Genomic DNA, 24,874 nt, shown 5'->3' on the forward strand with positions numbered 1-24,874 from the left:
AAATAACCATTTTGGATCTGGGTTGGAAGCAGAGATAAAATCTCCTCTATCATTTATTCCACAGTAGCATGTGGAAAAAGTAAATAAGTTAATAATTTTCTCACTCAACACATTGATCCATATTTGGTGAGGGACGGTAGCTGGGTAGAATAAAATGCTACACCAATGTTGTTTTAAGCAAGTAAAAGTGGTGGTTTCCAGATAAAATCTAATACTTCATTGCTGACCTACAAAATATGAATTTAAAAAATTGAACCCATGGCCAGATAGATAGTCACTAGAATGAATGAGAGTCTATAACTGACAGGGGTGGGGAAGAAGGGGACATCTCCAGGAAAAGACAGAGACCTGGGATAAAGAAGGTGCTCCAGAATAGGGATCTCCTTAACTGTGACTCACAGAATTGGGGATATGGAACGTGAGGACACATCCTGCACCTAGGCTGTAATCCCAATGAAGCAATAGGGACACTAACCCACCCACAAAGCTTTTGATCCAAAATTTATCATGTCTACAAGTAATGTAGGCACAGGGGATGTAGCCAAGGCTGAGAGAGTGATCTAGTAATAACTGGCCCAAATTGAGACCTATACAATGAGCAAGCACCAATCACTGACACTATTAATGATACTGTTATGCTTGCAGACAGGAATCTAGCATGACTGTCCTTTAAGAGGCTCCACCCAGTAGTTGACTGAGACAGATGAATAAACCCACAGCCAAACAATGGATGTAACCTGGGGACACTTAAGGAAGATCAGTAGGAAGAACTGTGGGTCCTGACAGGGATAGGGACTCCACAGGCATACCAAGAGTCAACTCACTTGGCCTCTTGGGACTCTCAGACACTGAACCACTGACCAAAACCATATTGGCTAGACCTAGGCCTCTCCCACACATATGTAGCAGATGTCCAGCTCAGTCTTCATGTGGATCCTGAACAACTGGAGCGGAGGCTCCAAATATCCCAAAAGCTGTTGCCTGTTTTTGGGGTATGTTCTTGTATCTAGGCTGCCTTGTCTGGGAGAGGAAGTTCCTAGCCTGGAAGAGACTTGATGTACCAGGGTGGGGTGATACCCAGGAGAGGCTTCACTGTCTCGGAAGAAAAGGGAGGGAGATGGAGAAAAGATTGTGGGAGGAGGTCATCAGGAAGAGGGCAGTGAGTGTGATGTAGAATAAGTAAAATTAGTTAATTAATTAAAAATTGAATCCATATAAAAAAATCAATAAACAAAATGAGGGAAAATTCATTAGCTAGTACATGATGAGGAATTTCAGAATTAAGGAAGAGAGTAGATGAATATGCTTAACCAGGAAATAAAGATGCCAGAGTGTCTGGGACTGAGGAGTAACAGGTGAGATGGCCACACAGCTAAGGCTGAAAAACAAGCCTCCCTTAGTCAAGGCTCTGGGCTGTGATAGCGATGTTGATGTTCAGTCTTAGAGCAGGAAAAGGGAAAGAAAATAACTGGGAATTAATTTATGAAAGGATGTGAGATTTCGATCCAAAAGCCATAGGCTATGGAAAGGGTTATGATAATGTCATCCAGAACAAGACATTGGCTCTAAGAAGTGGGTGACCAAATAGTTGACAGTGGCTGTTTGGGGAATGTTTGAAAATAAATGCTGACATGTGGGATGAAGGATGCTCTTAAAAGAAACCAAATAGCCTAGGTGGGGAAATTCTGTATACAGGTTTCGAGTGAATATCATGGAACTCACCACACTTGTTAGACCGAAGGCAAATATACATCATAGATTCACAGAAAAGTGAGTCTATAATACAGATCACAACTAAATCCACAGACAAAGCTAAGGTTATCTAAGACAGAGGCATAGAATGCAAAGAGAAGGCCAGGACAAAAGCCCTGAACTCTCCAACACTTTAAGGCTTGGAAACAAGAGTCATCAAATAATGAATGCCAGATGAGGAACACAAAGAGACCCAGAAGACATGGTGCCCCGAGCCAATAGAAAACTGAGTCTTTCATTAAAGAAAAAGCAGCACAGCGGGTAACTGTGAGAGATCAGAGAAGGCAGTACAAGCAGCGAGAGGCACAGGATATTCTTGGTCCTTCCTAGAGAAGATCGGGCTTAATCATATAACTCATGTTGTGTATGTTGAAAGGTATGTGGGAGATAAGGACACAAATATGGTTAAGAAAAATTCCTAGTGGTGTGAGGCTAAACTCCATGTAATAGCTCAGACATACCTTGATATGTCTAAATCCTGAAATCTCTGGGAATAATAGTCAATTGCTATTTCAAAGAGTGTCTCCCCATAACCACACAGCCTCCCTGTGACCAGTGTGAAGAAAATCCCTTTGTCATGTTTACCTTGCATAATTCGTGTGCACTCATATCCCCCTCCAATAATTTACTCCTTAGACTGAACATCCTGAGCTGAAGTGGGCACTGTCGGTACCTCATGTAAGAGAACATCTCACCATGTCACTGTTCAGACACATTCTGAAGGCACAGTTAACTCATGAGTCTCACGGTGCCAAAGACTGATGGCTGATAATTTCTTAAGAAAAGACATAAGGGCTTGATTTTTTTTTTTAATGTAATAGGGAGTTAAATAAAAAATGTCACCGTTCACTTGTGCTTTCTCAACCATAACTGCATTGAAATTGTCCTTATCTATTCAATAACTAACTGTATCTTGTCATGTAAAAGCTCTGACATGACAATTAACATCTCTGTTATTCTCAAGTAAAATTAAATCGCTCGCTAGTAAAATAGAATAAAGACACCGGAAAAGGCAGCTATGCCTCCTACCTTCTTAGCTAGCTCTAGCCTTGGATGACTTCTTCTCTGCAACTTACAAAGAGAAAATGAACAAAAACAAAAGAAACTTCTGACATTTGTTCCATGATGTAATACAGTACTCACCCATCAAATTATGAGTTAACGTGGATTCCAACTCAGGAAGGCACTCTATGTACTAAAATGAAGCAGACAGAGACCACTAGTCATCTATCCTTCCCAAGCAGCTCACCTTTGTATAACACTGACTTACATCCTTCCCGGGGTAGCTGTGAATATAGCTATAGAAGTAATATCCATACCAACAGCTTCCATTCATTCTGGACTTACATCTGGACTAAGCATCCAATGTGTAATACTGTGGGCTTTCTTCATGAGCAGCTAGTTGGTATTTCTGTTCTGATCTCTCAGATATAGCAAAACTGAGAAGTCAAGTAAATTGATGAAAGTCAGCCAATCATTAAAGAGATTAGGACTAAATAAATCTGAGCCATGGTTTTCCACTATTCCATACAGCTTTCTTTTCTAAATAAAGGCTATTTGTGAACTGGAAACATGAGGCGGTATTGATTAGATACGTAATAGATAGATAGATAGATAGATAGATAGATAGATAGATAGATAGACAGACAGACAGGTAGATAGATAAATAGATGATAGATAGATGATAGATAGATAGATAGATAGATAGATAGATAGGATAAATGACTCACAGATAATTAGATGACAGAAAGATAGATGATAGATCAATAATAGATATATGTATATAGAGAGATTATTGATATGTTAAAAAGTAGATAAAAAAGATGATATAGATAGATAATAAATATAGATAAATATAACATAGCTATAGATAGATAATGGATAAATAAATCACATAAACGATAGAGATGATATGAAATGATACCTGTCTCCCTGGCTGGCTGGATAGATGGACAGATGGGCAAAAATAAATAATAGATAACAGATTTAGAGAGCTGTGGGTTTACAGTTAGGAGAGTGGTATCTATGATTTAGGTTCATATCTAAATTTTTTCTTTACACATCAAAATATTCAAATGCAAAATGAATACAATAACATATCAAAAAAGTTTATATAAGTATTAAAGAAAAATAAGTGTGCATATAGTGAAATCCACAATAGTGACAATAAAATATTGTATTTTACTATTTTAATCACATGTGGGTATGTTTGTGTGCACATGTGAGTGCAATCACTACAAGTATATGAGTACTTGTGAAGGCTACAAGAATGCATTTAACCCAGGTCATACTGAGAGAAATCTTATCTGAAGGATGAGAAGAAGAAAAGGAGAGAGAGGAGAAGAAGAAAGAGAAAGAAGTTGTTGATAACAGTCATGTTCACAATAATGAGTGTATGTGTGAGTGTGTTTGTGTGTGAGTGTGTGTGTGTGTGTGTGTGTGTGTGTGAGAGAGAGAGAGAGAGTGTGTGTGTGTGTGTGTGTGTTATATCAAGCCTTTTCTTTACAGTCTTTTCTCCTTCAAAAAGGTCCAAGAAAATGTTAACACTGTTAATTTCTGGATGGAAATATAAATATCAGTAATATTTACTTTCTATTTTATCCTTTATGAAGACTAAATTTTACAGTTTTTTTATAGACAAGGCCATTTTATGTTTTCATTATAGCCTGGAACTTGATCCTCCTGTCTTGTCCTCTATGTGCTTGGATTACAAATGCACCAGCTTCATAATTGGCTTTTATACATACGACATATACACACTCTTTCTGATTCCATGTTCTTGGCACTATTTTAGGCACTAAATATATGACTTGGAATAAACCACCTCCCTCCTGAGCTTGCAGGCCTCCACTGACCAACACTGCGGTACAATAAACAAAACTAGACTGTACAGCCAGCAGAAGGAAAAACAGCTACTGATTAGTACAGTAGGTTGATCTAAGGTTTTTTGTCAGAGTGGCATCTGAGCAGAGATAGGAAAAAACAAACAAACACACAAAAATTGGCACTGCAACTATATTATCAAACCAGCATCACTGTCATTCTGAACATCTACAGCAGAACCAGGGGGTGAACCTTGGTCTTACCCTTATTTGTACAGCACTAGCTTCAAAAGAAAAATATACAAGAAAACTGAGTGGTCCCCTGCATTTGCTAGTATCTAAGAGGCAAAAGGCATCGAATCCGTTCCCTTCCCATGTCAAGGAACAGCAGCTGGTTGCCTGCACTGTGCCCAGGAACTGAGTGATGTGTAGAGATGAAGGAGACAGTTTGCTGGCCCTCACTGACATAACAGCCTCAACAAAAAGACTGCATGTCCAGAATGGTTAGAGAATCCTGCAAGACAGAATACTGTTAAGGCTCAAACGGCTACACAATGACTTTCTCTAAGTGGGGTGGGACAGATACCATGAGTTCCAGAGGCCAGGAACTGTGCTGGCTATTAAGAATCTAAGGACAGTCAGTGATGTACCCTTTCAGCTGCCTTTCATCTAAGTATGTTGGGGTTCTTTTACTGAGATACACTGCCCAGAAAAGGAAGCATGAGTTCTGAGGTCATTCAAAGCCTGACAGTGATAAGTTTAGGGCATGACCACTGCTAAGAACACTCTTAAACACTCCTGAGAGCAATATAAGAGTATATCGACATCACAGCCAGATATCTAGGGCAGGAAACACTAGAGCTGGATTAAGCCTTGGAAGCCAGCATGAAACTGAGCTTGCTCCTTTGGGACCCATAACCTGCAGAGATCTACCTCCTTTTCCCTCCTGCTTCCTTGATATGACATTACCCAGCACCAATGGCATCAGCTTATAGGTAATGTCAGAGAGACCAGCACTAAGTCTACAGAAAATCAACTTTTATCTGAAGAAGGCAAGACCAACTGTAACAGCCCCCTGCCCAGTTTCTGCTTCTAGTTGCCAGGAAAGAGTTGGACATTTCAGACCTCACTGTAGGCAGAGATCTGAGGAAGGGACTTGTGCCCCTATGTGGCTAAGGCCTACTACACATTGCCACGGCAGTGAAATTTTGCCTAGGTCTGAATAATTCAGGTCATGCTTTTGGTATGCGTGAAGAGTCAGTGGGTTTCCTGGTCATTTCTGAAACCATAGGGAAGTGCATAGATTCCTCTGTCAACCATTATCTCCTAAAGCCTAAAGGGGTGCAGATCTTCGGGAAGGTAGCCTTAGTGGTAGATTTTTAAATCTTTGAGGGACTTTTATGAAGAAGTTTAAAAACAACAGTCTCAGAGTACTAAAAAGTTCTCTCACCAGACTGAAACCAAATTTCCCCTATCCAGATGGCTTCCAAGGCCAAGAGGGAGAGAAGTCCTGCTGCCTTTTTATGTTGGTCTTGATTGTTGTTAATGATCCCCAGCTGTAAGGCTCCCACATCTCTTTAACCTCTCTCTGGTTGGCCTCACATATCTCTGCCTCTCTTGCAGGGAAAATAGAACACAACACAGCGCCCTTTCCCCAGAGTGTGTGCTGCACATGCGGGTCAGCTGCCAAATGGACCCTAAACTTTGCCCATCACATTGGCAAGATCCCTAGGCTGTCCTGGAAGAAGGGGATTGGCATCATAACTCCTGGGGGTAATGTGGAGCCATCCCAAGAACCAGCAATGGAGCTGCAGTGTTCCGTAGCCTGTAGTCAACGCTCTGATGTTTCTGCTTCCAGTTGGTAGGAGTCACTGCCTTCCAAGTAGAGACTGTTGGGGATGGATTCCATGCTAAGGGTTCTGAATCTAAACTCAGAATCCTTGTTTCAAAGTTGCTTTCCAGAGTGTTCAGCAAATGCTAATGCTAATGTTCACAACCGCTTTTCTGGTATTTGTAGCTCGCTGGTTAGGAAAACCTTTGGAGTGATAACCCCATGGATGCAGAAGGCACAGAAACAAAACAAGCTTTAGAGTACTGGCCAAGTCCAGACAGGGCTAAGGATAGGTAATATGCAAAACAGAAGAACCTTCTAGGCAGGAGCAGCAGAGGTGCAAAGGAAGAGGCTAGACTGGGGTAGATGACACATAAGAATGTAGTTCTTCCAGGACATGTAAAAGGAGCTAATCAGGATGTTAGGGGATAAAGACAGAAAAGGCCTGGGACAAGGGAAAGAGATCAGAGTACTGAGCAAGATCATGGGGAAAAAAAAGAAGACAAAGAGAAAACAAAGAAATAACCTAGGCCTTCCATCAAAATTCTATTAAAGGACATTACATGGTCTCTTACAAAGCTCCCTTTCAAGGTTAGAGCACTCCTAGGCTGCTGTAGCCAGGTTACCAAGTACCTTACACTCTTGCCCATTTGTTGAAACATACACTGGTTAACAATGGACAATTGAATGCTTGAATTCTGTTGATTTAACTGTTTTTCCCAGTAGGTTGGTCTTTTCTAAGCTCAGTACCAATCCAAGAACCCAGGGAACTGCCGGTTCTCATATACTATAAAATAATAGGCAATAGGCAAAAACTGCAATTGAACTTAAAAATCTTTATGTGAAAATGACTTGAAGTCTTTTCAACCTTGCAGAAAGTAGCTGCTTAATGCCCTCTCACTAACACACACACACACACACACACACACACACACACACACACACACACTTTATAGCACTCCCATGTCTCAGCAGCTACATTCCAGCAGCCTGCTGTGGGCTCTCCAGCCAGGTCCAAATGAAATGCCCTGAGTCCTGTACAGTCTCCTACTCCAGGATTTTAAAAATGGCCCCAATAAAGAAAATGTGATTTCCAAGCATAGAATCAAGTTTTCTTTGTTCTTTCATTTGATTCTGGGCCAGAGGGAGCTAGGCCCTCTCCTTTTCTTTATTGTAAATACAAAGAGGAAGAAAGAGAGATTTGAATCCTAACCCTGAAAACCCCTGCAGGGCAAGAGCAGCAGTGATACATGAGTGGGCAGAGACACTGCGCACACAACATGGAGTGCTGTGTTAAATCCTTAGTCCTGTGAGTATCCTACCCCTGCTCCACACCCCCACTTCCTTCCCTCTGAAGTAGTTCTTCTAGGGGCTGGGGAGATGGGTCAATGGCTAAGAGAGCTTTCTGCTCTTCCAGAGGTCCTGAGTTCAGCCCTCATCACCCAGAACAGGCAGCTCACAGCTGCCTGCCAGCTCCAAGGCACCCTCAGAAGCCAGCATACACTCAAGAGCTTCTGGCCAACTTTTGACAAGAGAAAACTTGGAAAGATGGTCATAGAGCCAAGGGTGTTAAAGCAAAGGTGTACTAACCTATGCTCAAGCATATCTGGTGTGAAGACTCTCGTTTTACATGACTGCCCTAAAAACAGAGCGAGTCTTACCTTTGCCTCATTGCCATACTCACATTAGTCACTCTCCAAAACACAGACAATCCCTAGGAATCACACAAACAACGCTGCACTGAGCTGGATCCACGCCTCTAGCCCATCCAGTATGTACATGTACGCCTAAGTGAGAATACAATGCAGAGGAAATAGAATTAATTTAGATCAGGACTGTAGAGCAAGGCGGCATCTCCAGCACACAGGCCACTCCATCTGGACCTCCCTGAAAGAAAGCCTTGTTTGCTATCACAGTGCTGACGGAAAACTGAGGGCATGAACATTCATTGCTGGATTCAGACTCAGACCTGTTTGCACTCAAGGTTGTGCTGGCTTATTCTTTCCATCCTATGGCAAATAAAAGTCAGCCTGTACTCTTAGAACATAAATGCTTATCTCTGTGGCATTTCCAGTGAGAATGACCACCGTAAATTTGTAGATTTAAATGCCTAGGGAGTGGCACTATTTAAAAGGATTAGGAAGTGTGCCTTGTTGCTGGTTTTGTTGGAAGGCGTATGTCACCAGGGGTGGGCTTTGAGGTTTTAGGTTCTCTAGACAGGCCCAGAGGCTCTCTTTCTGTAGTCTTCAGACCGAGACGTAGAATTCTCGGCTCCTTCTCCAGCACCATGTCTGAATGTATGCATGCTTCCTGCCATGATGATAATGGACTGAACTGTAAACCAACCCCAATAGATGCTTTCCTTTGTAAGAGTTGCCATGGTCATGGTGTCTCTTCACAGCAAGAGATGTCTGATTAATGCAAACACCTTAGAGAAGACAGGTGGTACACACCTATTGTCCCAATAACTGTGTCAGGGGCCACACAAACAAAGGCAGCAAACATAGAGGCAAGATTAAAAACAAAAAGTTCACATTTCCAGGCCTCAGGAAACAAGTCCATTTGTATGCACAAGCCAGAGCATACGAAACAGCGCAACAGCATTGCTTCAAGACACATATCAGCCCTGCCAAGTGGACAGTTAGGAAAATTCTGTCCTGAGATTTGTTGCTATTTTCCTCAAATGCCAAAAGTCAGTCTGTTAAAAAAAAAAAAAAAAAAAAATCACACCCCAGGGACAGTGCTACAATCCATCTCTGACTCCATGTCATGTTTCCTCAGTTTCCTTCAAGTCAAAATGCATATTTTTTCCAGGGCTCCCAAGGCTGGGGTCAGTCTTGCTAATGAGAAGCAAGCTGTCTCTTCTCCCTGTTACACACAATGGCAAACTAACAAAATGCAGGTTCTGGTCCTGGCATGTTTCTTGTTGGTGATGATGTGGAAACTGATGGCCGACACCTTCATTCTCTCTAAGCTGTGAAGGCCCTGCTGGGAGAATAAGGAAGCAAAAATACTTTTTATTTTGACTAGAAGTAAAACAGTTGGATAAACATGACATGACATGGTGTCAGAGTGCATAACCATGGGACTTGAAAACGCACAGACATGGGCAGAATACGTGTAGCTAAGATTCGGGAGTGTGCTCATGGTATTGCAAACTATCAGGATAGAGGTCTGACAAGAAAGAAAGACGGGAAGGAAAGAACGAAGGAAGGAATGAAGGAGGAGTGAGGAAGGGAGGAAGGGAGGGAAGAAGGAAGGAAGAAAGAGGTCTTGAAAAGTAACTATTATCTTTTTGTTACTGTACTATTAGAAATGAGGTTAAAACCCCCAAATTACGAATTTAAGACCAATAGTTATGTGCGAAGGACACACAGTTCATGGGGTCATTATGGAAGATCTAAAATTTAAATCGGGAGGGAGCTGGAGCAAGTTTCCAAAAGAGCAAGAGCTGAGTGGGAACACTAAGCGTGTACAGGGGCACGGAGTAGAGGGAGGGCTGTTGAGAGAACTGGGCTTCCATTCTAGCTCTGCAGAGTACACTAGGTATATTACTCAACACAGAGTCAGCTGGGGCTCCCTGAGATGGAAACATGGCTTCCTCACCCCACTCTATGAACTCTGCTTCACTCAGATGACTCATCTCAAACGAGCAGAACGGCGTCAGGCTATGCTCTTGCTACTGGAGAGGATGAAGTCCATTGTCATCATTAATGACAAAAAAAATTTCTGAGTAAGCCAGAATGCTGAATGATCGACTGTCACCGTGTCAAGTCTAAATAGCCTTCCCCCTCTACTAGCTCCTCAGAACACTTTTTCGCCTAACCTTTCATAAATTGCAAACTTTAATGCTCCCATGAAAGACTGAAACACTAACCCAGGAAATATGAAACGTGTAAGATATAATTTCAGGAGTTTCAAGGATTCCTGAAAATTAGGGGAGTTATTACAGAAAACCTAGGTTTGGCAGTATCAAGAGAGGATCTTAGATCCAATCTGCTTTCTGGGCTTTGTGGGCACCACGATTACAGCTGCTGAATGCATTTCCACACTCCACAGAACCACCACTTAGAAGGGGATCCATGACTTTAGTGGCTGATTTGTAACCTCCAGTAAACAGAGAAAATGAGGAAGGCTCCGGTGGTCCTCCAGCTCTGAAGTCCTGACATTTCTCTAGTTTGTAGTCTTCAGGCTCCAAGGGAGAGTAGACAGGCAGTGAGCCTCCCATGTTCCTTGCTGACATGATGACAATAAACTAAACCTCTGAAATTGTAAGCTAGCCTTAATTCAATATTTTCCTTTACAAGAATTAGCACTGTCATGGGTCTCTTTATAGCAGAACACTCACAAAGAATCCTGCACACTTGTGTGTGTACCACATATGTGCCTAGTGCATTGGATGCCCTAAAATTGGAGTTATGGGCGATTGTGAGCTGCTATGTGGGTAAAGGTAGCCAAACCCAGATCCTCTACAAGAGCAACAGGTGAATCTTTGGCTGTTTCTCTAGCTCCTGGACATTATGTAATGTTTTTATTCTTCAGATTTTAGCTCGGAGCCTACAAGCATGGATACAATTATATTTTCTATAACTGGGCATTTTTTATTATTCCATATCTTGATATTAAAAAATAAGTCACTAAGATGATGAAAAAAACCCACAGAAAGTGCTTTCCCACAATCCTTTACTCTGCTCTCTGCCTACCTTTGCTGTACACTGTCAGACCCTATCCCCTCTTCCCAATCTTAGACCTGTGTGCCTTCCTCAGTCCTCTTGTCTCTCATCTTTGGAGCAGGAGAATGGCCTGAGAGGATGGAAATGGAGAAGGGAAAAGAAAATCACAGCCTCCTGCAGATGTCATAGAAGGTTTTCCCTTAAGAATTTATGAAACAGTAGTCAGTGGGACACACTGAGACACATTACATCAATGTTTCCAAGACAGTCTTTATTACTGCAGGGAATCTCAGCTTAATGTGAGGATGAGGATCAACTGGCTCAGGGCTAGAAATCTCAACTCCCCTATTAGAGGGTCAAAACCAAAGAGGTAAAATGAATTAGCCTGTTGCATGATTTTCCTATAGTCACAATGGCGTGCTCAGGATGGTTAATCAAGGATGAAGTCTGACCCTTCAAGAATGATTGGATCAATACTAAGGCACAGTAATCCTTAACTGAAAGGACGAGTTGGCAGATGGGTTTCCAACAGGACCCCAAACTACCTTTCCCTCCACACCACCCTCAACTCTATAAGACTGACTTTAGTCACAGACCTCAAAGTCTTTTGAGAACCTTGATCCTGGATCAAGGAGATTGAAATTCACTAACAAGGTGGACTCTTGGGCTCCGACCCAGTCTGACTGAACCAGCATCTACATTTTGTAAATATTGATAATTCATATATACACTTGCATTGAACTTTAGAATGCTTTATGGTGGGTTTTGTTGTTATTGTTTGTTCATGGGTCTGGATCAGTATCATTCATGTGGTTTTTGGACAGGAAGCAACACTTTAGTGCAAGGTGACCTAAAACTCACTATGTAGCCCAGGCTGGCCTAAAATTCATGTTAATCCCCATGTCTCAAGCTCCTGAGATCTGGGATTACAGGCATAAAACAGCATGCCCAACTTTAAAGACATTTAAAAGGATGAAACAGTTTCCCATAGTTTTTCTCTCATCCCAGATTAAGGCATTTTTGTCTTTGGAGAGAATTAAATCAGCCATCTGCTTCGGAGGTGAGAGTATGATTTTCACTACACACAAAGCCAGCAGAACTTCAGGGGAAAAACAGAGACACAAAGGCACAAAGAGGGTACTCAGGTCAGCCTTAGTCACGTGACAGGAAGCCTGACACTGTCTATGGCCAAAGAGCCGTAGAACCGATGCTGTGAGACAGGATCAGCTGCCTGGGATTCCCACCCCACTTCAGGCTCAGCACACTCTCCCCTAATTAGAGCCTGTGTCCTGTTTCTAGGTGACAGGCATTGATAGAACTCTCTGATAGGGTACCCTCTCTCCATTCATCACAAGGCATGTAGGTTACAGCAGATCTAACAGAGAGGCAGACATGATATGTTGTCCATGGAACTGTCACTTGTGATGTATGAGTTACACAAGTCTTGGCGTTTTAGGGACTCCCGTGAAGTGTCAGATCAAATAAAGCCATCAAAAACTTAGAGAAAGGGACACAAGAAATATATTAGGCACTGCCCAGTTACTAATGTGCTGGTGACATAGGAAGTAGGAATCAGACAGAAGATACAAATGTTGAGTTGTTGTTCTCAACAAAGGGAAAGGCTATAGAACGTGGGTTTGGACTCTAATCTCCAAAATTCTAAAATGTCTTGGAGTCTTTACACATAAAGTCAGCTGCAGGGATCACCAGAATCTTCATTCTTCTAAATTGTTTAAAACGCCTCTCCTCAGCCTTTTATTGTTTACAGCATAGCACTTGTATAAACATGTTAAGTCAGTTCAGATAAGTTTACAGATATTTACAGTTATAGGTCAAACACCATCCAGCAGACCCACGGACACTTGTTTCAAGTTTCAGATAATCGTAGGGAGAGCAACATAAGAGAAATAATTACCACGGAATGAAACAATGGTTAGCTTCACATAAGACAGAAGCATCAGAATTAAACAACACTAAAGATTCCTGACTAGAATCTGAAAAGGAGAAAACGGCCCAAGCCTCCATAGGATTCTGTACCCTGTACCAACTTCAGGGTCTATGGTCCTTCAGAGTTCCCTACTACATCTTCACTCTGTGGTCATGAAGCCTAATGACTATACAACTGGGGTTGTCACACTATAAACTTAGTGTGTAAAATGATTAAACTGATTCAACTATATGGCAAGTCAAGGATCTAAGATTAAAAATAGGATGTTTGGAGGTGAGGCTCCCTTTAATTATTTAATTCTTTTTTCTTTTGTGAGTACTCAAAATTAAAGCCATGGTCTCATAGATGCCAGGCAAACACTCAACTACTGTGCTACATCCCCTGACCCCTTTAGTCCTCTTAAATTACAGTTATCAACACACAACACTGTGGCTGATACAGTGTCCTAATAACAGTCTGCCCTGAAGGGACAACCATTTCTTATGGGCTGGATGGCACACTTCTGTAAGATTTTCTATCATCAGATCTGAGGTACTTTTTCAAACAAAATGTTGGTCAGCATTTGTGTGAGCAGTTAGCACCACTTTCACCCTGAGCCCCAGGAAGACTTTGGCCTCTACAATGGACCCTCAGAGGACAATGAGGACACTGAAGTTTTCAAGGCTGTAGACTCAATTGCTGACCACAGTCACTTCTTCTAGGCACATGGGTAATAGGGCTTTAAATGGGAAGCACAGAATGATCTTGACGCCGCTTATACACAAAATCATACTGTGGTCTGGAATAATGACAACAACATTCTTGTTGCCATAGGTTAAGTGTGTCATCCTCAGATTCATAAGCTAGAATCATACTTCCTCAGTGCAGCAGTGTTGGATATGGATCTGAGTAAGAGCTCTTCGGGTTGGGGATGAGATGATGATGCTGTTACAAACAGATCGATATGTCTCTTGGGGTAATAGATTTGCATGTGAGATTTTTAGCCCATTTGACCTTCTGTCTTCAACCACAAGTTTCTAAAATTCAAGGTGATACCCATGCCTTGCTCTTAGATGTTCCAGAAACCACAGTCATAAAGCAAACTGTGCCCATTTTGAAAATTACATGACTATGTCTCATCTACCCTGCCATAGTCCCTGAGAATGAACTAAAACACAAACTGACTCACTCTGGTGCACCTAATATGAATCCTTTCAGTAGGAAAAGACTGACAGAATCCCTTATCTAAGAGAGTGGATGGGAATAGAGCTGTTGGAATCTAATGGAGGGCCATTTAGGCTGACACCAAGCTACCATAGAGAACCCTAGGACAAAACCTTAGGAAACATTATGGAAAGATCCACAATTCACATAACATTCTGTATAGTTTACTTTCCCAAATAAAAACACTGGGACCTAAAGAGATTAACTTGCAAAAGTTGGCTGGTGATACTTTATGCCATATTGTATAAGCTTCATAATTTTATTATAAGCACAATGTAATGTGGTCCTTTAGAATGCTAGATCTTAGATCATCCTATTCTGAAGTATGTAAGATTCTCTCATGCTTCAGCTGACTGAGACAGATGCAGATACTTACAGACAATCATTGGACTGAAGTAGGGGTCCCTAGAAAAGAATTAGGGGAAGGATTGAAGAAGCTGAAGGAGATGGAAACCCCATGGGAAGTCCAACACTGTCAACTGGGCCCCTAGAAGCTCCCAGAGACTAAGGCACCAACCAAAGAATATACAGGAACTATTCTGAGGTCCCCAGAACATAGGTAACAAAAGACTGATTGCCTTTTCTAGCCCCAGTGGGAAAGGATGCACCTAAACCTGTAGAGACTTGATGCCCCAGAGAAAGAGGTTGCCTAGTGGGTACCTTCTTAGATATAGAGGGGAAGGAGAAGGGGGTGAAGAACTCTGGGATGGGGGACTAGAAGAAGGCAACATTTGAGATGTAAATAAATAAAATAATAAAAAATAAATAAATCTCATACATTGGAAGTTTTGTTATATCCAGACCCTAGTTACCAAAATGGTTTGTGCTTTTATGATTCTCTGTAGCAGGAGAGGCTTACTCTACTACAACACTTTCAATGATGTGCCAAGGCCAGGACACAGTCACAGAAGCATTAAATGCATCAATCTTTCCTAAGTGTCAGTTTGGGATGCAAAACTCTCTATAAAAAAAGAATTAGACAAACAAAATACCAGAAAGACATACATAAGTCAATCCATTTTTAATATTCCAACAGCAGGCACTACTCCAGGTTGGTGGTATTCCTGCTCCCACATATCGGCAAAGAGTAAGGTAGAATTCTCTCCACCCTTAACAGAAAGTTATGCCAGCCTGTTTTTCACACTGCATTTGCCAGTAGTGTCCATGGATAGATAGATTTTTGATAGTTCCCCTAGAAGTGTGGTGTGTGTGTGTGTGTGTGTGTGTGTCTGTGTGTGTGTGTGTGTGTGTGTGTGTGTGTGTGCGTGTGTGTGTGTGTGTGTGTGTGTGTGTATGTGTTCCTGCTAGGATTATTTTGGGGGAACTGTCTATATACAGTCCAATGTGCAAGCCCAGAGGACCACAGAACCATAGCACATAATGGGTCTGCCAGGGCTCTGATCATTCTGATTTTTGTGCCCAGAGCTAATTTGGCAAATTACCAAATGTGTTCCCTGCACACATGATCCTCCTTGTTCCTACCCCCACCTTATAGGCTTTACTCAACTTGACCTTATCCCATCTCATATGACCACAGCCCCAATTCTGCTCTGTACTCATTTCTAACTTCATTGGGAATCTAACATCTATAAAATAAATTCAAACTTCTTTAAACTACTTTCCAAATGCACTCTGTTAGCATAAAGTTGCATAATTTCAATAGCCATGTTGCTAATTGTTTTTTTAAAATCTGTGTAAATGTCTTCCTTCTAGTTTAAGAACTCTCTTTAGGTTACACTCCTGTGTTTGTGGAACTCACATCACAGTAGCCTTTTTAACTGCAATAACTGAATGAGCCCTAATTCGAACAGAAACCAAGATGGCGGCAAAGACTCCTTCCCTCTTGGGACCATGTACACCGCCTCCGTAGTCAAGGTGATGTCTACTGGGACTTCTCCTTCCTTCCTATTCATCAATGATAAACACCACACAAAATCTGAGCAAAGCTCTGGTTTCAGTCCAAAAACCTTCTGAGCCCCACACTGCATAGCTCCATTGTTGCAAGAGGAGCCAGAAGTGGAGAGGCCATGAACTTTATAGCTATTCCAGTTAGTGATAGAGCACTTTTGGCATGATCTAGCCCTATTTGTGGATCTTGTGGTCACAGGATGGTGTGTTAAAAACCACATATGAGCAAGCACAACAGTAAATGTCTACAGATATGTGCTTTGCACTAGAGTGAGGCTGGGCCTCTGTCTGTTCACTGTTCTTCCAGCAGGAAAGTTTGATGTCAGGGATAGCATCCTACAGCGCAAAACCAGGACTCCTCTCCACTTGAGAGGCAATCTCCCTGTCTTTGGTTTTTTAAGTAAATTATTCATTTTGAAAATATGTGACATACTTACCTATACAATCTCTCTCTCTCTCTTCTCCACTATGGACCACTTGCAAGAACCAAACTGTTGAGAGACAAATCCTGAACAGTTGTAAATCCAGCCTAAGCTTTAAGAATCTTAGGAGAGACATTTGGGGATTCAGACCCCACTCCCAGAGTGAGTCTGTTCCATTTTTTCCTTTGAAAGCTTCCAGAATGTACTCGATGTTTCTCAGCAACTTTAATCTACCTCACGGCACTTGCAGTCCATTCTGTTGGTGGGTTGACGTAACATACCTTAGTTATTACTCATGACAATGTGTCTACCCTTGCCCAGAACACTATGAGCTTCATTATCTGCTCTTTATGACATTATCTGTCACTGCCTCAATCATCCCATCCATAAAATGGAACTAATAATTCCTGTCCTCATTTACCTTGAACAAATACTGCCAGGGAAAATGAGCATATAAATTAAATAGCTTGCTGCTCTTTGGAAGAAAGTTGCCTTAGAAACACAGGCTTATTATTTCTCCATAGAAAAAGCTAAATATATTAGAGTTTGCACAGTGTAGCTGGCTGTGATTTTGCTCTTTTTAACCCTGGGCTGAAGGACTACATTAATTCCAGTCCCTAGGTGAACCTTTTATTCCATTTTCCACAGGAGGGGAAAAAAAAGTTACTTTGCAAAGAAAAGAAAGAAAGGAAAAAAATGCAGTATTCCCAAACCTCATTTAAGGAACATTCTGTTCTCCAAATTACAACGCAGCAAGCAGGCGAGTGGGAACTTTTAGAATCCTGCATCCAAGCCGGTTCCACACAGCACCCACTAATACAAAATGGCTTTAATTACTTTAATATAAATCCTGGAAATGTGCAGATGGATTGTAATAATTATGCAAAACTGCGATGGTCCTTTATAGAAACACAGATCTTGCTAGCTAAAAGAAAATGAAAGGAACACAAGTTCAACACAATATGTCAGGAAGCGTATCTCCTAAGAAGTCCTGTATTTCAAATGCCAAGCTGTACGTTTCATCTGATGTGGCCGTTGTTATGGAAACTATGCTTTTTGATTGAATAGCAGAATAAATACCTACCTAAAATCAGCATGATGGGCTGCTGCATAAATTAAGAACTCCCAAGACAACAATAACTTGGAGTTCTTCCTTGAGATAAATTTGAAAAACACGTGTGTGTGTGTGTGTGTGTGTGTGTGTGTGTGTGTGTGTGTGTGTGTGTGTGTGTTTATGAAATCTAACAAGAGCATAAGTATTTCAGAATTAAATTTTCTTCCTTACCTGGAGTAGGGGTATCTGCTTCACATTATATGTGAGTGACACTGTTTAATCTCCAAGACATACTAACTGGCCTCCTTGTTCACTAAAGGTTTAATGAGGGAAAAGATCAAATGCTTTGCCCAAAAGATCATTTTTTAAATGAAAAGTCACATTTCTCCACTTTCCTTCTGAATTGGTATAGAAGGAGATTTGAGAAGCGCACGTGGGTTATTACAGTTGTGATTTTTAAATCAAGTGGCTCATATATAAATGTGGAAAATCCCCAGGCACGCCCGAAAGGTCAGTTAAACATGGTTTTCCTATTTTTATGAGTGTGGTATTACACTGTTGCTGGTTTCTGTTCATACTAACAGCCTTTCATAAATCATAACACAAATACATCTATCTTTCCATGTAGATATAATTTGGCCACTTGCTAACTTAATTAAAGGATTGCTCTGGAAAGTATAGAATCTAACATATTGACGTTTCTTTTCCCGTTTTTCCTTTTAAACAGGTGATAGCAGAGAAAGTCAGTGCAACAGGCGCCATGTTACAAACTTCCCCAGAATGGGCATGCATTAGCCCATTGGATCAACATCTTTCAATTTATTAGCATGACAAAGGACACAATTATTTTGGATATGCCTGAATGCAATTTTCATTAACTTTGCAATGATTTATTAACAAAAGTGTCAGGAATGTAATAAAAGCAGCAGGACTCCTTAAAATGCCAAAATAGAAAAAAAAATGAAGAATACGCTAGAATTTCCCAACTCGCCTTACGGCACCAGGTCAATAAGGTTGCCTGATTCCATCAAAAGCTTCAGCATGGTGAGTGAACTCTGCAATTAACAAAGAGTAAGCACAAAAAATGCTAATATCTCATTTGAATGTAATTATGCACAGATTACTGTTCACTGGAACAAGAAAAGGGATTTTAATTGTCATCCAAAGTTACACGCAAACCTAGATTCTTGTTAACTTTTTTTTTTGGGTTGGGGTGTTCATGTGAAAATAAAGCAGGCAATTCACAATTCTTATGTTGGGGGACATTGTAAAAGGCACTGCCTTTGTTTAAGAGATGCAACATCACAAAGTTTTAAAACAGCATCATTCCATAGCAAGGTTAGTTTGTAATAAGTTTCACCATCGTTTGCATTTTAATACTATTTGATCTCATTTACATGTTTAAATTTGTTCCTGTAATAAAATTCATTAGTATGTTTATCATAACTACATAATGAATATAGCCCTTATGTAAAATAAAAAATTGAAAGTACATTAGAGACATTACAAGCTGTTTGAAATTACTGTGCTTTGCATATTATACCTTATTAATTAAATTATAAATTATTTATTTATGTTATTTCTTTAATCAGGGGCAAGCACTAGAACAATATTATATTAGTATAGAAAACACAACACAACTCAAAGCTAAATCACACATGGACCAATTTTCCATACAGAGCCACACTGATCCATTTTGCCTTGGGGTGGCCAATGCCACTCTCCCTGCTGTGCATGAAGGGCTGCAGAGAGCTGTTAAAAGGAGGCTGAGCATGGAGCAAATCAGTGTTTCCTGTGCAAGTTAAGAACTTCACTTGTTAGTATAATGTCTCCCTTTGCCTTCTCCTTTTATTAGTATAATTAGATCAGATATGCAGATGGAAGCAAAGAGCAAATCATTATAGGAGTTAATGCCATGTCCCTTTTATTTGGAGTCCATGGGTAAGAAAAAAGTAATCTTTTCTATTATTTCCATTTTTCTTCTGATTTCCTTTGTCAGCGGTGCTAAAGAATATGGGGAGTAAAGTGAAGGAGCTCGCAGGGGAGAGAAAGGGGGAGACAGAGGCAGGGAGGGAGAGTGAGAGTAAAACAGCAAAACTGACAGAGTCCAATAAGTAGGAAAATAGCCCTAATTCATTAATGTTGTGTTTCCTCATTTCCCTCAGTTCCTCCAAAGAATATATATATATATATATATATATATATATATATATATATATTCTTCTGAAGAGCATATATATATATATATATATTCTTCTGAAGAGCTCTGAGGTCCATTTTCTAAGCATGTTTCTAAACCCTTGCTCAATAACTATGATTTGACCACAACCAGCCTCTGTCTAAACTCACACCAGGTCTGATTGTTTTGATAATGTGTACTTCAGAGGGTCTATACATCAAGCAGACAGAGCTTCGGAGAGACCCTTCAGGCCTTAAGTAATTAAATATGTGGGGACCAAGGAAGAAGAAGGTCATTCAGGGAAAGGACAGGGCTTTTGTCACAAAGGTCTGGGTATTAATCCAGACACAGATAATGCCCACCCACAGAGTCTACAGTTGTTCAGACAGAGTAGCAGGTCATCTATGCAGCATTATTTTTATGAATATCTATTCACATGCAACATTCTCGCAAGAACATGATGGAACATTCTAGCACACTCTCTGAACTCCATAGTCCTGTGGGACATCCTAGAACTCACTTTTATAGCTATCTACCTGGGACATACAGAAACACAAGGTGCATGCTGAGAGCGGCACTGTTTGAAGCTAATAATAAATTCTAATACCAAGATGTGGTAAATAGACATACTTCTGAATTCATAGATTTAATTTTATGGTTTCCGTCCCTTGCCTTTCACAGTCCCTACCATGCATTTTGATAAATGGCATAAGAGGAGACAAGAAAGCCCATGACCAGAAAGTACAGGGAGGCAGGTCCTCTGCTCTGTAGTGGGACTTTCTGGAAAGTCAGTATACTCACACACACCCATGAGCACTTTGTGACACTCAGCTAACATACCCTTCCAAACTCTCTACCATAAAGCAGGGTCATATGAACCAAGTTCTAGAGACCCAGCTGAGGGACTCGTGAACTGATGGCTCTTTCCTGTAATTCTTTCTAAGAATTGCCCATCTGTGTGCTAGCTCCTTGTGTTCTGTACTGTCTGTCTTTATGGAAAGCATCCATCTGGGAACCTTCAATAGGCATGCTGGGATGGACCAGTACATAGGCTTTCTATTGTTTATACCCGGACAACTCCTGTTAAAGCCGTTGCTCTCTTCTTACTAGAACACATCTATAAAGAAGAAGTGAGGAACTTTTGTTTTCTGTGAAAGTTCTTTTGACTAGAAATGAAATTCCAGCTATAATTAATTTGATGAATGTGAAAAAGAAAATGTCCAGAAATCATTTTTTATTTAAATGGAATGTGGCACAGACAAGATGATCCTGGAAGACTCTTTCACTTGGAGTTCTTTTGAGAACTGTATGCATTGTACAAAGTAATATGAGACTACAAAAAAAACAAAAAAAAAAACAAAAAATACCTTGACTATATATTATGTCCCAAGTATTGCTTTATACAAAACAGGACAGAGAAGCAACACAGTTTCCTGAAGAAGTAAACCATACATGGAGGTGATCATTACAGAGAAATTAGATTCACTCAACAAAAGGTTTCTATCAAGAGCAGGTTTCCAATCACTGTGCTGTTTTCCTGAGGGCAAATTTCCAGCCCAAATGCTTCATTAACAAATAATCATACACCCCCACCTTTGTGCTACATCTGAACCCAGGGAGTGTGAGCTTCCCCTGAAATAGATGAAGGCTCTGAACAGAAGGAAAAAGGAAGGAGGTAGATGGCCCCACTCGAACATGCCAAGTGACCAAGTGACATTCAGAGAAGAAAGAAAACAGAATCTTATATAATTCTAATGATTTGGGAGGTAAAATTTAGCTTGATATTGTGACTCACACATTTAATCCCAGCATTAGAGAGGCCAAGGCAGTCAGATCTCTGAGTTTGAGGCCAGCCTGCTCTACATAAAAACTTTGTGACCAAAGAAGACTCCACAGTGAGACACTGTCTCAAAAAAAGAGGAGTGGGGGTAGGGATGAGGAAAAGGGTAAAGATTCTTGAGGGATCTCAATTTTGATCAGTACATTTTCTAAAATCTTAAAATATTAGTTAGACCTATCAATGCTAACCCTAATATTAAGCATTTTGGTCATTCTTGCATAGTGTTTATTAAAGATTTTGAATACAAATTGTGAGCCTCTAAGGCTGAGGTTAAATGCCACCTTTGGGTTTCTATTGACCAGTTACCAGGGTGATTATACAGTAAAACTCCCACAGTCTGGTATTTCTCTACTTTGGTTTGGTGGTTTCTATTTGGGCTTTCGTGAGACTAGTCTGTAATATCCTACCTCAGTCTACCAAATGCTGCAATGGAAGGTATCCCCCACCTGTCCCACCAAACGCAGTCAGATGGTCTGTTAGTGCAGACTTAGGATAACTCATGGAATACTCATGAGAAGAAAAAATGAAAAGGTTTTGGCTTAATTCAAGAAATAATATTTTATGAAACTATTTTAAATTAAGATGTAGAGCCCTTACCCTGCATAAAGAAAGCATGCGACCATGTGAATGGAGCAACTTAACACCTTGTCCTTTCAATGGCTTCATCAAAGGGGCTTGAAACCTTTGATTACAAGTGGGAAAAGTTCAAAGAAAGGCAGCACAACTTGTGCTTGTCAGTTAAAACTGTGACAAGTGAGCTCAACCCTTCACACTCTTCAAGAGTACTGATCATTTTTCATGATTTCCCATAACCACTTGAGACCTGTCCACAAAGTCCTAGACCAATAGGTTTGCTGAGCTCCCAGCTCAGTTTTCACTGGAAGCCCCTCTATTCTTCTGCACTTGAGCTCACATTCACTCATGTTGGGTCTTCTTGCCTCTCCTTAGTTCTTGCCTCTCCTTCCTGTTCTCTAGTCACAAGGCAATGTCACCCCTCCCTTTTACTCCATCCACACTTCACATCTCACCTTGCAGAGGCTCTGAGCATTTCAACCCTGCAGGATCCAAACTCCTTTTCAAAACAAAGCTTACTTCTGCCCTTCTCACAGCATTCAGCAGACTCCACATCTGAACAGAAACCAAAGTCCTTGCAACAATCCCCAGCTCCTGCAAGATCTGCCTATTTCCTCTCTGCCTCTCTTCCTTTACTCTTCTTCTCAAGGGCTCTCAACCCACATAAGCCCCTGCAGTCTTTTGTGTCTGCTATAGTCTACCTCAGGACCCTTGCACTGCTTTCCCTTCTCATTGTGTACCTTCCTCTAGCACTGCCATGCCAACCTCTTCCTTTTCCATTTGCTTTTCCCCATAGAACAATTGTAACTGTTTTATCTATAGACCCCTATGGGAATGCAATCCATTTGTGAATTTATTTTTCTAATTTGCTTTCTGCGATAATTCCAGAGCCCCGAAACCAAAAAGATATTGGTTAATATACATTCTCAAGAGGATTATATTAGTTCCTTAACTCATTAAAAGAAACCTGGGGCTCAGAAAGAATAGCTAATATGCCATGTGGCAAAGGTAAGATAAAACTGTACATCTGGGTGTGGTGGCACACTCCTTTAATCCAAGCACTGAAAGAGCACAGGCAGGCATATCTTTTGGAGTTTGAGACAAACCTTATCTGCATAGTGAGTTCCAGACCAGCCAGGGCTATGCAATGAGACTCTCTTTCAATAATAACAATATTTTAAGTTTAAGAAAAAGCATATAGGTGATAAAAAAATTAGTGGATCTTCTGGGATGTTTTATTGTCTCCTTCATTGACTGGTTGATATAAAACATTCCACACATGAGATATATAATGTTTTCCTGAACTTCTAAAATATGAGAAGAGTTAAGTAGTATGTTGTTACCTAAACCATTTTGTTCACTGTCTTTGGTCTTACTATTCTTAAACTACTGTATGTAACAACTAGAATAACATTAAATAAAACCTTTAAAAAGTGCTTCCTCCAAATTTTAAATAATAGTCATCCAAGAATAGAATTGTTTATGGAAATCAATTCTTTCAGTTCATTCCCAAAAAGAAATTTTTTTTAAAAAAACACTTAGAATCCATCATAGGTCAAATTTTCTTAATCTTTCCTTACCAGTGTAATTGATTTATTCCCAAACAGACAGACAAAAAGAGCATTGGGAGAGCTGTTCTTAGGACAAGGAAGTCAAGAATGAAGAGGAAATAAGAGAGAGAGAGAGCTAGAAAGAGGGAAAGATGAAGAACGAAGAAGTGAAAGAAAACGATGAAGACCAGTGGTTTTCCATGTTGGTGCTGGGGTGATGGACCAATCCAGCTCCAGCTCCAGGATAACCAACACCTTCTTCTAGACTCCTCAGACACAAGAGGAGCACATGGTGTACAAGCATACAGGCAGATAAGACACTCATACATGTATAATAAAATAAATAAATCTGAAAATCAAGCAAGCAACAAAAAAGTTCTTGTTTAAGGTTGGGCAAGGTGGAGCACTCTTGTAATCCCAGCACTTAAGCAGTAGAAGGAGGAAGATGGTAAGTCTGTTTGGCTACATTGTAAGTTTGAGGCCAGCCTGGGATACATAACATGTCTTCTCCCCTTTAAAAGTAAAGTTCAAAATAAATGTTGCACCCCACAGATGGATAATAATTATTCTTATTCAAATCAGTCTTGCAAATTTAGAAAAATTCTAAAGTGTTTTTCACTCGATTTGGGAGGCTTTATAAACTATAATTCAACTGAAAGAACAATTTGTAGTTGATATTCATGCAGAAAAAAATTATGAGAGCCAAGCATTTAGACTCCATGTTCACAGAAATGAGACGGAGGATGTTCTCCTCATTCTGCTAACATTTCTGCCAAGCCATAGTGAACACTTGATGACGTCCACTGACTTTTGATTCTAAAACTGACATCCTTTCTTATTATTAGTTTATTCCATATAACTCTGTGGAAAGTTACATCCTGATAAAGTTAGAAATTGAAGTTTTATGTTTGGATCTTAAAATAAAATTGAAGATAATGTTTGGGGTAGAGATAGCTTATTAAACATAACGGAAGGGAACAGAGGGTTAGGAAGGCTAAGTACCCCTTGCTAAAAGGTAATTCTTATGCGTTGGTAAAAGGGATGCAGAAGTGTAGTTTTAACATCCACCAAAGTGTGTGGAAAAGCCCTGTGCAATGGGTAGGCATAACTCATGGGGAT

Source organism: Micromys minutus (genome assembly GCF_963924665.1).
Source record: "Micromys minutus genome assembly, chromosome: 1".
NCBI classification, from domain to species: Eukaryota; Metazoa; Chordata; class Mammalia; order Rodentia; family Muridae; genus Micromys; species Micromys minutus.